The sequence below is a fragment of the Bombus fervidus genome, chromosome 16, assembly GCF_041682495.2.
Source record: "Bombus fervidus isolate BK054 chromosome 16, iyBomFerv1, whole genome shotgun sequence".
Taxonomy (NCBI): Eukaryota; Metazoa; Arthropoda; class Insecta; order Hymenoptera; family Apidae; genus Bombus; species Bombus fervidus.
Window position 1 is genome coordinate 3,361,894 of NC_091532.1, and position 13,365 is coordinate 3,375,258.

At 39.7% G+C, this 13,365-nt stretch overlaps 1 protein-coding gene and 1 non-coding gene across 5 annotated transcripts in view; one reads left to right on the forward strand and one right to left on the reverse strand.

Moving 5' to 3' along the window:
• Dgo (ankyrin repeat domain containing protein 6 diego) overlaps positions 1 to 13,365 on the reverse strand; it is a 139,613-nt gene that overhangs the window by 29,008 nt on the left and 97,240 nt on the right. The window lies entirely within an intron of this gene.
• Positions 9,009 to 9,129, forward strand: Trnal-caa (transfer RNA leucine (anticodon CAA)). The gene is made up of 2 exons: positions 9,009 to 9,046; positions 9,085 to 9,129. It is a non-coding gene; the product is annotated as a tRNA-Leu (tRNA).

The window sequence follows — 13,365 nt, forward strand, 5'->3', positions numbered from 1 at the left end:
GATAGTTGCCGTAAAAGTCGTAAAAATATGAAAATGGAAAGATATACTAATTATTTGAGAAACGTAAGACGATCCGAGACTTTTATGGAGAAATTTCTCATTTGATAAGCATTTGACATTTAATCCAAATACTTGTATTATAGAGACAGGTTCATAGACCACCTTGTATGTAGCCATCCAAATGATCACCCTCTTTTTATTGACATTTACGAAATCTAGAAGTCGTTAAAAAAAAAAATATATATATATACAATCTAAGGATCTTTATGGCCCATTCCTATTCTCAGTGCTCTTTTGCTGACTCACATCCAACATCCAATTCTATTATCCACGCGGTTTTAAACAAACACCCACGTAGAGAAGAACCTAAATTCAACGAAACAACAATTTCACTGGTTCACGTATCTTTTCTGGCTATTTTATATCGAATTCGACTCTATTCGATTCGTTGTCAGGTCACAAAAATCTTTTCAACAACACCCACGTGTCTTCTTTTTTTAACATTTATCGTTCTTTTCCAAATTCAGCGATTTACGAATCGTTCAAAATTATTAAAAATTGAAAAAAAATGAGAATCCTTACTTTTCGTTTTGAATCCTAAATTTTCATTTTGAAATAATAATATCATTTCTCCTCGAAACAACGATTAGGACCTGTGCAACGGCTTAATATTATCCAAATCCCTGAATTCACTTTGCTTCAATTATTGAAAGTAGTCGTAGATTCTCCAGGAAGCCGCCTGTACATCAACCTGGCCACTATAAGTAGCCTTTTCGCATGTTGATTACGCGGCGAGCATTACCATAACTCGATGCCGGTCTTGGGGACCGTCAACCGTAACCGCAGCTTAACGGGTGCCGTTACCGTTAGAAGATGCTAGCTGTTCGATGTAGACGATCGCGTTTCGCTTCGCCTCGTGCTAAAGAATTAAAAATTAAGCACTGGAACATGTGGTTATAGAATGCTTTAGGGCAACGTCTCTATCGTTATAAAAAAATTCAGTCCCGGTAACTTACACGCTAACGACTAGTCTTCGGGGTAAGCGAATGCGATAAATTGAAAACCTTCTGTTGGAAAAACGGTAGCAGAATTTCACACAACGACGTTTAAGGAATACAAAGCGAATAAGAGTAAATATTTCGAAGAACTATACTAATGAAGTCGTTAGTCCTTTAAAGCAATTCCACGTTTTTCTTAAGGTCTACGCAATTTCCACGTTCACCGATTAACCCTAGAAAATTCTATTCTTTCGCTTAAAGTATTCGCTCTGATGTCTGAAATTATCGTTGAGTTGAAATTGAAGAGAAACTGGCCATCGTAATCTCAAAAAAAAAAAAAAAAAAGGAAAAGAAAAGAAAAAGATAGAAGAACAAAGAGAAAAATTGTTAATTATGGAAGAAGCACGTAACGCGCCGATACCAAATCCTTGTATAGAACAGGCAGTCAATTAAATACCTACTCTGTATCCAATTACCCAGAATATTACCCTCGATTACCAGATTGAATTTTTTCCTCGCGAACGAGCATTCAATTTACGACGTATCTCCACCCTGGCTCTGGCACAGCTAATAGAAGACCAGCTTGCATCTCATCTCGCGATCGGACGTACTTGATTAGCGGTGTCTTTATAATGAAACAACCGCGAGTATCGTCGGCTGCGCAATGGTCACCCGGTTGATTGCCAAAGGTCAATCGCAATGTCAACGATTTACTCTCGTCTCACCGGTTGGCCAATCTCACGGGGGATTAAGACGGTGTTCACGCCGAAGTGGCGTAAGGAATTTATCCGCGAACCAACCGAGAATTTCATTTGAGAATTGCCCCTCGACGTTTTATGTTTCACGCGTTTATATTACGATCTGGAATGTTTCGGACTGGCGGAGAGACTTTTTATGCGAAATTTAATTTGAACAGGATTCTTGTCCAGGTCGTTGATGCCCGACAGTGACTTTATCCAATCTGCTGATTGGCAACGAGTCACAGAGATGTTTAATATTTGGAATGTTTGCGACTGGTGGAGGAAAATCATATTATTCGGAATTTGATTGCAGATTGTTATGGATGACATGGGTAGTATGCGTTCGTTTATTTACCTAGAAAATACGAAACACTGAAATATGAAGATATGAAATGAAAAAAGTAAGAACATCGGAAGGTGGCTTTTTCCATAGAGATCTTGAACTTGCGTCGACAAACAGGATAACGAGTAGGATTTCTCATCCGTAAAAGTACTACGATAAACATAATGGAAGAGAAGAGAGGCACTGTCATTCTAATCATAAAAGATATAAAAATATGAATGAAGATCGTCTTCCCGTTAGAAACACCATTAACGCGATTCGTATCGCGGTTCTTACGGCAGGATTATGTGCACTGTAAACACCATGGAATGATAAACAATGATTAAGCGTATAATAACTGTCAGCCCTAAGCAAGGAGCGTAGCAAGAGACTCGATGGAGATCAAGGAAGTGAAGACACGCACGTGAACTCGCGTCGAGTGTCCGTTGATGCATGCGTGCGTTTCATGCCAACGGAGCAACAGAACCCTTTTATAGATCTTAAAGTTCTACCCACACGTGAAAGGAATAGAAACACATTCGTATCGTCGTAAGATTTATTATTTTGCATATTGAAAAATTCGATCTTCCATATTCGCCATGTTTGCCATACGAAAGGTTCAACTTTTTATTATGCAAAATATAAATATGTATGTTCAAGAAACAAGTTTAGTTTATATTCAATCTACTCACGCGCGACTACGCTTTAAGATAAGTTGCAGGTTGCTAGGAATATTAAATACCAATTCCTTCCTTTCCTTCCTCTATTCATATATTTTATAGATAGTTTCCTTGTTTTATTTAAATGGAAACAATTTATGCGCTGATAGAATAACAGAGAAATCGTCTTACCAAGGAGAAGGCGGAGAAAGATTTCGAACGGAGAATGGCAATCGTCTACCATGCTAGGTGACCCTGCTCAAAAATCCTAGGAAATCATTGGATAAATCACTAGATAAATCACTAGATCTGTGCGCATTATCTTCTTAACAGAATCAAAGGAATCGATTTGAAAAGATAGCAGAAGGAAAATTACCCCATTGCCTCCAAGAATATTTTTATCCAATTGCAATGCTCGCAGAACACCGGTAAAGACATTGCACACATCCGGAAGCCCCGATGCTGATAAATCAGCCCATTAATCTAATTTTTTAAATTTCTAATCTTTCTTCGATTCGACTTAATCTATTATTCGCCCGAATCGATATTCCTCGAGCAATATTCATTTCGATTATTTCACTGTTTCTATTCCACGGTTGAACCGTTTATGCAGTTCCATTTATCTCGCGTCGAAATTCAATTTTCTCGAATGCATACGACCAAATTGCTTCGCTTGATCTCTTCGCAGCTGTGACGTTTTATTGGAATATTTATGACGCGTGACATTCTGGCGCGTCGATCTTATCAGAGCAGTGTGAACCGACTTTAAGAGGAGAACAGAGACGCAAAGAAGCAGAGAAGGAGTCAGAAGTTAATGTAAGCCGGGTCACGACGACCCGACCAGGGATCACAAGTTAGTCGGCGTCCTCGTCGTTCTTGGTCTTCGTGGTTACATTAACATCCCTGGCACCGTCATGCTTCACCGTGAAGACATTATCGAGCTACTACCTTTACTCGCGACGTTGTTTATTCCTCGTATCGTTCCCCCTTAAATCAGACCATTGCCCAATAAAATTCATCGTGTATGAAGCATTTGTTTAGACATTGATCGAATGAATTTTTCAACCGTGATTAAGCATTTTGAAATTCTCATGGAAAAGTGATTTCAAGAATTCGTAGAACAAGCCGTAATTAGTCGACCGCAAAAAAAAAAAATTAAAAAATTCACTTTTTCATTTTTTTACTATCGTTTAGACTCATCAACGAGGAACTGTGAGAAAGCCCGATTAAAATCTTGGGAACAGGATTACACAGAGGACGCTTGAAGTTAATATAATTTATTAGAAGGAACGAGAGAAGGAAGAGTTAAAAAATAAAAACTGAAAGATTTATTTCTGAGATAAATTGAAATTATCTTACGATAATCTCCGTCTCGAATGTCATACGCGTCTCCATTGTTATTCCTACTCTGTACTTTCCGATCGTTATTTAACCAAAACGTACGTTATACGCAGAAAGATCGTTCCACATATCCACGCCCCTCGTCAAATCCTTTAATCGTCTGTCATCGCGAAATAAATGGACACCGTGAAACGCAAGTCGTCTCTAAAGTCTGTTCGTTTCGTGTCGGGCTTCAATAGCGTTCCACGGTATTTAAACGCTTAGCGTTCTTATAAAAGTGTTGAAGGCTTTTCATAGCGGTTGCACCTCGACCAAAACAACAGTCCCTCTTCCGTTCAACGGATCCGCGCAGGAACTTTTATCGCCGTAAAGAAAACCAGTTTCACCGCATCCGTTCGAATGCGCGGCATTGCCGGGGTAAACTGATACAGATTTATCTCGGCCGATGCTTCTACTATTATTCGTATTACGTGGCTGACACTCGGTCTGATAACGAGGTAATTGGCGATTGCTTGGTACTGGAGATTAGAATCTAGGGGGTCCTGGCACACTGCCATCGTGTCCTTTCGAATTCGCGAAATCGTTTCACGCGTGGCAAGCATTCCGTCCAGTGATCGTACGTTTGTACGTCTGCAGTTGTTTCATAATTGCAATCAGGATGCAATGTATGTTTGTAGCATGTTTACCGGAATATCGCTATTGAAGATTCGAAGAGCATCAAATCGAATATGACGTGTTCATCATCGACGATGAGTAACGAAGTTTCGTTGAGGAATTTAATCAATCGATAATCAAAAGTCTAATTTCTGTAGCAGCGAAAGTGTACGTCGTTGCGTGTCGACACGTTCTTCTTCTTCTTCACCGCTCGTTATCAATATGGGTTAACCTGATAACGAAGTCGAGCGAACAACTGACAAGTGGCAGATGGAGCCGGTGCGATAACCAGCCAATCGACAATTGTCCGGCGAACAGTGTCGATTTATCACGATGATAACGAAATAATTGACAACCGGTGAGCCCTGTTGGCAGATTTACGGTAGCGAATACGCAGCGCATAATGCGACAAACCCCTAGTGGTATAAAGATCCCTTTTGCCGGATAACGCATCTGCATGTCGGATTAAGGGCTCGAGGAACCGCGTACGAAACGTTCCGTGCGAGGTTGAAACCAGTTCCAACGCGTATCCGTTTAGACGGATCTAGCAACACCATAATGCACATTCATCCGATTCTCATCATCCCCTCGAGTATTTCTATTCTGATTACAACGTAATTGACAGGTAGTTAGATCGTATTAGGCACGGTTGTTCGCGAATGTATTCGAACACTTGCAGAAATCTTGTAGAAACGTAAGACGGTTCATAAAATTTTCAAAGAATCGCGTTATCAACCATAACTTCGGTCTCGTTACCGATCCCTGTGCCACAGTCATTAAGCCACTTGGAACGATAGCCGCGAACAAAACGAACGCTATACAGGAACTCTGTACGCCGCGCATTTCCACGGGATTCCATGGCGTTAGCCCCGATTCAGGCGTAAAGTAATTTATCGCGGCTTCTAAGGGGCCGCCGATTTACGGCCAAAAAGAGAATCAACGTCAGAAGTTGCCAGCAGCTTCGCCATTATCTCACGTATACGCCGTAAGATGGCCACGTCCACCCCGCAGGACTTCCAGCCTGATAAGTGGTTATCGTCTTTGAAAATGATCCTGCTTTGAATATACCTACGTGTACGTGAACGTGTACGCGTCTTCTATGGCATAATATAATATCGACGATATATTTAGAGAGCTTTTGAATAAACGTTCCAGTTGGATTAATAATTGTATCTATGAATAGTTACTAGAGTAGCTTCTTCGAAAGATAGTAGTCATCTCGTGAAATCGAATACAAAGCTCTCGTTGCACAAGCTGTTTCTTCGAGAGAAAGGTTTATACGCATTCTACTTTGGCGTGTCTGATTATTTTCACGAATAGCGTTATATCGTTATTTACGTAGATTCTCACGTGCAAGTCTACGCAAGAGTTACGATTTATTCTTTCTTCGAGTTTCTATGCTTCCAAGTCTGTTAGAGAGGAAATTAAATTATAACAAACGAACGTGGGAAATTATGTTAGAAATAAAAGAAGATCTTTTGTATTATTTCATATAGGAAATACTTCTACTGCAGCTGTAAAAAATAATTAAATTATATTTTTTGACTAATTTCACGATCTTTCTATCAACGTTCTATCGCATAATATACAAATCTAAATTACCCTCGCAACGAATTTCCCACGATCGATCTGTCAGCCCTGTGTACCTAGCATCTGCAATTTAATTCCGTAAATGAAAATGACAGCTCATGTAGCTACACGGGGCACGACAACAATTTCCAAGCGTATTCCCTCATTCAGTTTTTACAATCTAACTGGGAGAACACGGGAGAAAGAAGAAGGCAAACTCTATTAGTTTGCCGTTTATTTGTGATAAAATAAGCGTAGCTCGCTACAGATGAATATAAGTATTGCAATATTAAAAGAGACAGGTATATGGAAAGAAGAGGAAGAAAAGCAGCGAGAGTTTGTTCACCTCGGAACGCGCAAGTAGCCGGCTGGATATAGCCTGGCGCATAACATCTTTGCATACGTTGCGTCTAGTCGCAGCTCCAGGCTGCAGATTCTCTCATCCGTTTGATCGCGAACCAGCCAGATCTTGGCATTCCACGTCGGTCACGCTACAGGAACAGATATTTTTTTCCATGTTTCCTGCTGGTATAAATCCACGCGTTCCTCTTTCGCTTTCAAGGGAACCGTGGCGAAAAGTCGAAACTCAAAGAACAGGATCCGTGCGATGAAATAACGGAGAAGGGAACTACTGGCTGCTTCGATGGAAATCTCATGGCACGATTTATGTTCTTTTTTCGGTACGACAGATATGGAGAGAGATTAGAATTATTTTGAGTATAGAAATACACGTGGCACGGTTTGGTGGTTTTAACCCTACCGAGTAGGGTTTTAAAGTGTGTCCGTATAGAGCGCAGAGAAATCTGGGCCAGTGGCTGGTGTAAAATAACACCGGTGCCTCGGAGACAACGTGAGATACGCGTCAAGTTAATTGGATAAAATTGCGACGTGAGTTCACGGTACGTATCGAGTATCGACGCGGTTAGACACAGTTTTTCCAGCGGTCGTGTCACCGCGATTTCTCCCGATCGTATGGCAGTCAGAAGATTGATAACATGATTATGATGAAGAATAAACGAGGAAACATTCACTGACGTCCTTCTTCCTTCGTTCTTTCTTATCTTTCGAGAATAATTGCGCGAAAAGACATTCCTCTCTTATGAGACACTTTTTACCGATACACTTTCACGACTAATTATCGCGCTTGTAATTCCATGTACGCCATGGCGACGGTTTTTCTTTTCTGTCGTCGCACTTTCACTCGAGACTATCGTCGCTTGCCTCTAAAGCGTCCCTAATTAAATTCCAATTGATTCGATCGTTTCATAAAACCTGTTTTTCGCAGTGATAAAAACAAACGACGATTAATTCCCTCAATTTCCTTCTGTAGATATGAATTTATTTTCAATTGCCTTTTACGTATGATCGTTTTCTTCAGGAATCATAAACACCGCGATTGAATCGTTAAAATTCGTAAACGAAGCATCGATACTCGTAAAGAAATTTCGACCGAATGTATTATAAAATTTCCAAAGTTCCAAGTATCATAATTTGAAAAATCCAAGAATTAAAAACTCCAGAAGTTACCGTCTGAAGAATCTACATCCATCTCCCCTTTGAATTCCACTCGCAGCACATCTGTCGCGTTACATCTTTCCTTAACTTTCTACGAATTACCATTTTTTCTTTTTTCTTTTTTTTTTCCTTGGAATAGATATATCGGATTAGTAGTTCGCTCAATCATTCGACGAGATTTACGAGCCCCCCGTACGATCCCATAAGACGTTGAGTAATACGGCCGGATACCAACGAAACTTCTTCCAGAGGACGATTCTTCGTGGCTCGTAAAATAGGCTCCATCCGAGAAACCCTCCTCTTGCGAGGTCGTAATGACGACCGCGTCTTCGATACGGCCATTCTAACCAGTAAGATGGGTCGACCCGTATAATAAACTCGAGATATGCCACGGCCACTGACACCTCTTTTGCTCCCACGCCATTGTCGGAGTTGTGGGTGGTTCGGCCGCCAGAGATCCGCAGGAACGTGCACGATGAATCGTAACCACCGTGTGCCCTCCTCCTGTATCGTTTCGCTTCGTCTGTAACGTTCGGCTTCTTCTCTTTTTTCGGACGGAAGAGGTACAGCGTTTGGGTCTTTGCACTCAGATAAGAACGAATGAGAACGAGTGGTATTGGTAGCGATGGGTTGAGGCTGACGATTCAGCGGCCTCGAATTAATGCAGTTATATTCTACAGATAGATATATTATTTTCTTTTTTATTATTATCATATGGTACTGGTAGCGATGAGTCGAGACTGACGATTGTATGATTTAATGTTATTAATATCGTATTGCATACGTAAATATAATATTATTAATACTTTATGTTATATATATAGTATTGGTAGTGATGGGTCTAGACCAGAGTTGAGCAAATTTTACTTCGAATAAAATATAATAAATAAAAAATAGCGTGTAAAATCCTAACGTTTATTTGTAAGTAATTATTTGTAAAAATTATTCCTTAGTCATCTTTATTCGTTATTCGATGCGTCGAATAATCGTACGAAGTACGTGGAACAAGAACTATCGACATCGACTACGCAGTCGACACTGAAAATCGAATGATACGAGGTTACATGGAATAAAAAATTTATTCAATTAAGATTTGCATTCAGAGTAAATTAATATTGCGTAAATTTCGCAAACTAATTATTCGTATAACCACAACGATCGATTCATTTCAGGTCGTCATAATCCATAAAGCGAACGAATGTTCGTACATGTCAGGATGGCCGAGCGGTCTAAGGCGCCAGACTCAAGGTTTTCACCTTCTCAGTTCAAAACTGAGTTCCTGAGCGTTCTGGTCCTCTCTGAGGGCGTGGGTTCGAATCCCACTTCTGACAAATTCTTTTGCATTTTTTTAATACAATAACAAATAACAATATCGTTATAATTATCGATTATTTTAAACTATGTTATACTCAAACACGGCGATATTCGCGCAAGCAGTTCGTCGCGAGTTCGAATCCTACTGCTGCCAAACTTTTTTTTTTTTAATTTCTATTTTTATCTCATACGTCCAGATATAATCGCTATTACTTTGCAAATTGATAAGCATTAAACGATTTTTTGTTAACGAAAATATATCGCGATTACTAAAATTATCTGGAATATTATCTCGTATCACAGAGTATACGTATGTATAATTATACGAACAAATGACTACAATACGAAGAACGAGTTCTATTTCTTAAATTAAATCGTGTCAAGAATGAAAACCACATTTTTATTATGTAACGACGTAACTATACGTATTTAACCGCTATCTTGGTAGGCAATTCGTGTTACGTAATGCACGATTCACGATCTTTCTTACGAAATCTCTCCTGTTTCCAAGATAATGCAACGATTAACATCACGAGTGCAGATCCAGTGTGTTCTCTGTCGTTTTACCGTTCAGTCTATTTTAGGCGCGTCTATTTTTTCCGTTGTTTCCCACACGGTATTGCCATCGTGTAGTTACGTACAGGCACCGTGACACAATAGCCACGACCTGCGCAATGAGTTCGTGAACATACGGTTATCCTGTAATAATGCCCTTAAACAGCGTGAAGAGTGGCATTTCGAATACGCGAAACGAATTGGCATATGGGTCGCGTTATCTGTCTCCTGTCACTTAATGAAATTTACTATCGATGCAATCGATTTCCTCGCCGATGTACCGTTCCTCGTCCCATTCTAAATAAAACCGTGAAATGCGCAAACACTGGATTTCCAATTACACGTACATAGGAAATGGGATATTTTAGTATCCTTCAAAATCACTATGAAGATTCAACGCAGTAATTATTAGACTTTCAAATGTACGATACTAGGTCGATCGTCAAATTTTCATTATTACATATACACAAGTCACGCATATACAATCTCGTTAGGACCGATCGTTCAGGTATTGTCCGCTAGAATGATCATTTCTGGATACCATTATCCAAAGCTATCAATTAGATTTCTTTGGGTCCTCGACCGCCAACTCAAAATCGTTAACCTTTCTTTGACCGAATCAACGGATGTTCCATCCGCGACCATCGTTAAATCTTGCAAAACTACTTACATTGACGACGGTCTGAAAAAAGCAACTTAACTGACTCGTATCAGATATCGACGTCCACGGACTATGCCTGATCAACCGTTGCCACTCCTACGTTCTAAGTCAAAGCAAGCTCGTCCATCATTTGACCGAGACGAGAAGAAGAAACGGAACAGAGTCGCCTAATCGATACATCTTGAACAGCAGACAGAAAGATAGAGAAAGAGGCCGATCTTATGGTCACGTTATCGACCTAGATTAAAAGCGAAACGTCATTCGGCCCAGTGACTTATGACTCGACTTTCCTGGACTTTGTTTCACGTGGCATACGTTCACGACTAACGAGCACCATGCTGCTTCTGATTGATGCCGGATCGACGTTTACTGAAAAGAGCAACGATAGCCAGAGAGCTACAAGCAATGGCCTATCCTCGCGAAACCAGCATCACCCGGTGCCATTTACCTTTCCCTTCTAATTCCTTGGCTCTGGTAATTAGACGGACAACGTATCATTAGGGGAAGAGTTACAACCGCGTACGAGTTCAGACGGTTTTTGCTTTTCGGCGACACCTCGTTGTTAGAGACCAGTTTCTGGCCCGACACTGATACTGTTAGCGTCGTTTGTTGCGTCCTACGGTGTGCGAGATCATGGGCGCCCGTTCGACTAATTGAGCACTCGCTTAATTGGAATTGCTGGACGAGCTAAAGGGGGATGGCGAGGTTTTGTTCGCAAGAACCGTGGCTAATAACTATATAGGCCGAGATGATTTGCGCGCGAAATTGAAGCTCCGCTACTCGCTCGTTGTAATATTTAAAGGCTGAGCGAATATTTTATTTCGATTTTGTTTTTTCACTTTTCTTTAAGAAGATATTACGATCGAGTTGTTAATTAAGCGGAGGAAATTGAAATTTTTTTTATACACGGACAAACGAGCGTGTCAAGTTATCGCAATTAATTACAAGTTGATGTTCTTAGTTGATATAATACACAGAAAATGTTTGTGCGTTTTAAATAATATTTCCTATCGTGGAAACTAACGTATAATCGTTTCTAATGCTCGAAGGAACACGTTTGTTTGCCGAACCATAAATGGAAGCGATTTCTGCGAAACCACAATTGAAATCACCGCCGATGTAGAAAGAAGATTGCGGTAAATCGAGCAAACAAAATTAAGAGAAACTGGTTCACCAAAACAAAGCGTCAAAACGGTCACAGAATAAAGACCACTTTTTTCGATAGCTTTTTAACGTACCCACTTTCTACCTAAACGTTCGTTCCACTTGAAAACTGCATTTTTCATCAATTTTATTTCGAATTATGAAAGACTGGAAACTTACTTACTTTGTTGTCGCATAAATGGATAGCGAATGAATATTTTGTAGGAAACGTATCATTTCACCGCCCAACTTACCATAAAGATTCTATGGTATTTTAAGGGAAACTGGTTCGCCAAAACAAAACGTCAAAACGGTCACAGAATAAAGACCACTTTTTTCGATAGCTTTTTAACGTACCCACTTTCTACCTAAATGTTCTTCTCACTTGAAAACTGCATTTTTCATTCAAAAACTGCATTTTTCTCACCAATTTTATTTCGAATTATGAAAGACTGGAAACTTACTTTGTTGTCGCGTAAATGGATCGCGAATGAATATTTTGTAGGAAACGCATCATTTCACCGCCCAACTTACCATAAGGATTCTATGGTATTTTAATTGCATAGATTATGGTAAGACGTTTCAGCTGGCGAATGTTTCGCGATGATCGTTGGTTAAAAGGAAGCTTTCACAACGGCGTGAACGTGCAATACAGAATAGTTAATTCGTTCCATATAAAGATACGAAATAATTCGCGTAATGGGGTAGCCGCGTTTCCATGGTAGCGTTAATTAAACGACTCGTGCGTCTTCTATCCTCGATTTTCTCGCCCATTCGGCGCATTATCGATTAATTAGGTTATGCTAATGGAATACCCTTTTCGCGTGAAAACCGATCATCCGCGGAATCTCATCGTTGTACGATCGATGATTAAGATAAGGTTACGTATACGCTGCATATTCTAACGATGATTGCTCGATAACTGACAGTAAATTACATGAGAAAGATCGAGCTATTATCAGTAAATCATAATTAAAACGCGGAACTATAAGAAACTTCCTTCTCGTTAGAATATCGTTTAGCACGTTTCGTATTGTACGATAGAGTTTCGTATGAAACACGATTAAGCGAAAATAAAGATATTTTAGGATTTAAACAGCGACGTTTTTGAGATTTTTTTAATAATACCGTTCTTTAATAATAAAGTCGAGTAATTGGAAATCACAGGAAATATAGGGGAAACGAAAGGGACTTTACTACTCGCTTTTGTGCTTTTGTGCCATCAGCCGTTTGCTTCAGATTTTAAACATCTTTGCAATCAACGGCGGATTAATTGCCGTGATTGTATTGCATTCAATTTTAAAACCGTAATAATCCAATAATTTCGCACCAATGGGCCGCAATTAAATAACCCTTTTTGCCAACGTGCTTATTAATCTACAGACATTAAAGGTTCTTTACGACTTTCCTCGGCACCCTTCACAACGAAATCAAAATTAAAAGTCCATTTCGCTTGTCCGATGGCTCAATTAACTCGCTTCGAAAATACCTTCTTCTTGGTGAATTAAAAAAATACTGAAAAATTGCTCGTAGAGGGGCCCCAAATTATTATAATCGCTTCGAGATGATCACTTATTTCGAGTTTGAAAAAGAATGGAATTAAAATACGCTTAGTACGAACATGTTTTTAACGCAAAAGATTTTAATAACGCGTAACGGCAACTTAAAAATCTAAAAGTTTAATTCGAGAAACATTATCGTTTGATATTATCTTCCAGCATACAAGTTTATTAACTAACGTTAGCTGTGTCGCCACTATTACGCGAAACAGTCTAACAAATCGATCACGCGTTATGCTAAAATCCTGATATTACGAAACCTCGATAAGATTTGTCCAAGAACGAGCCATCGTATTTAAAGTATTTCGATCTATTAGGTTGTCCGGAAAGTGTCT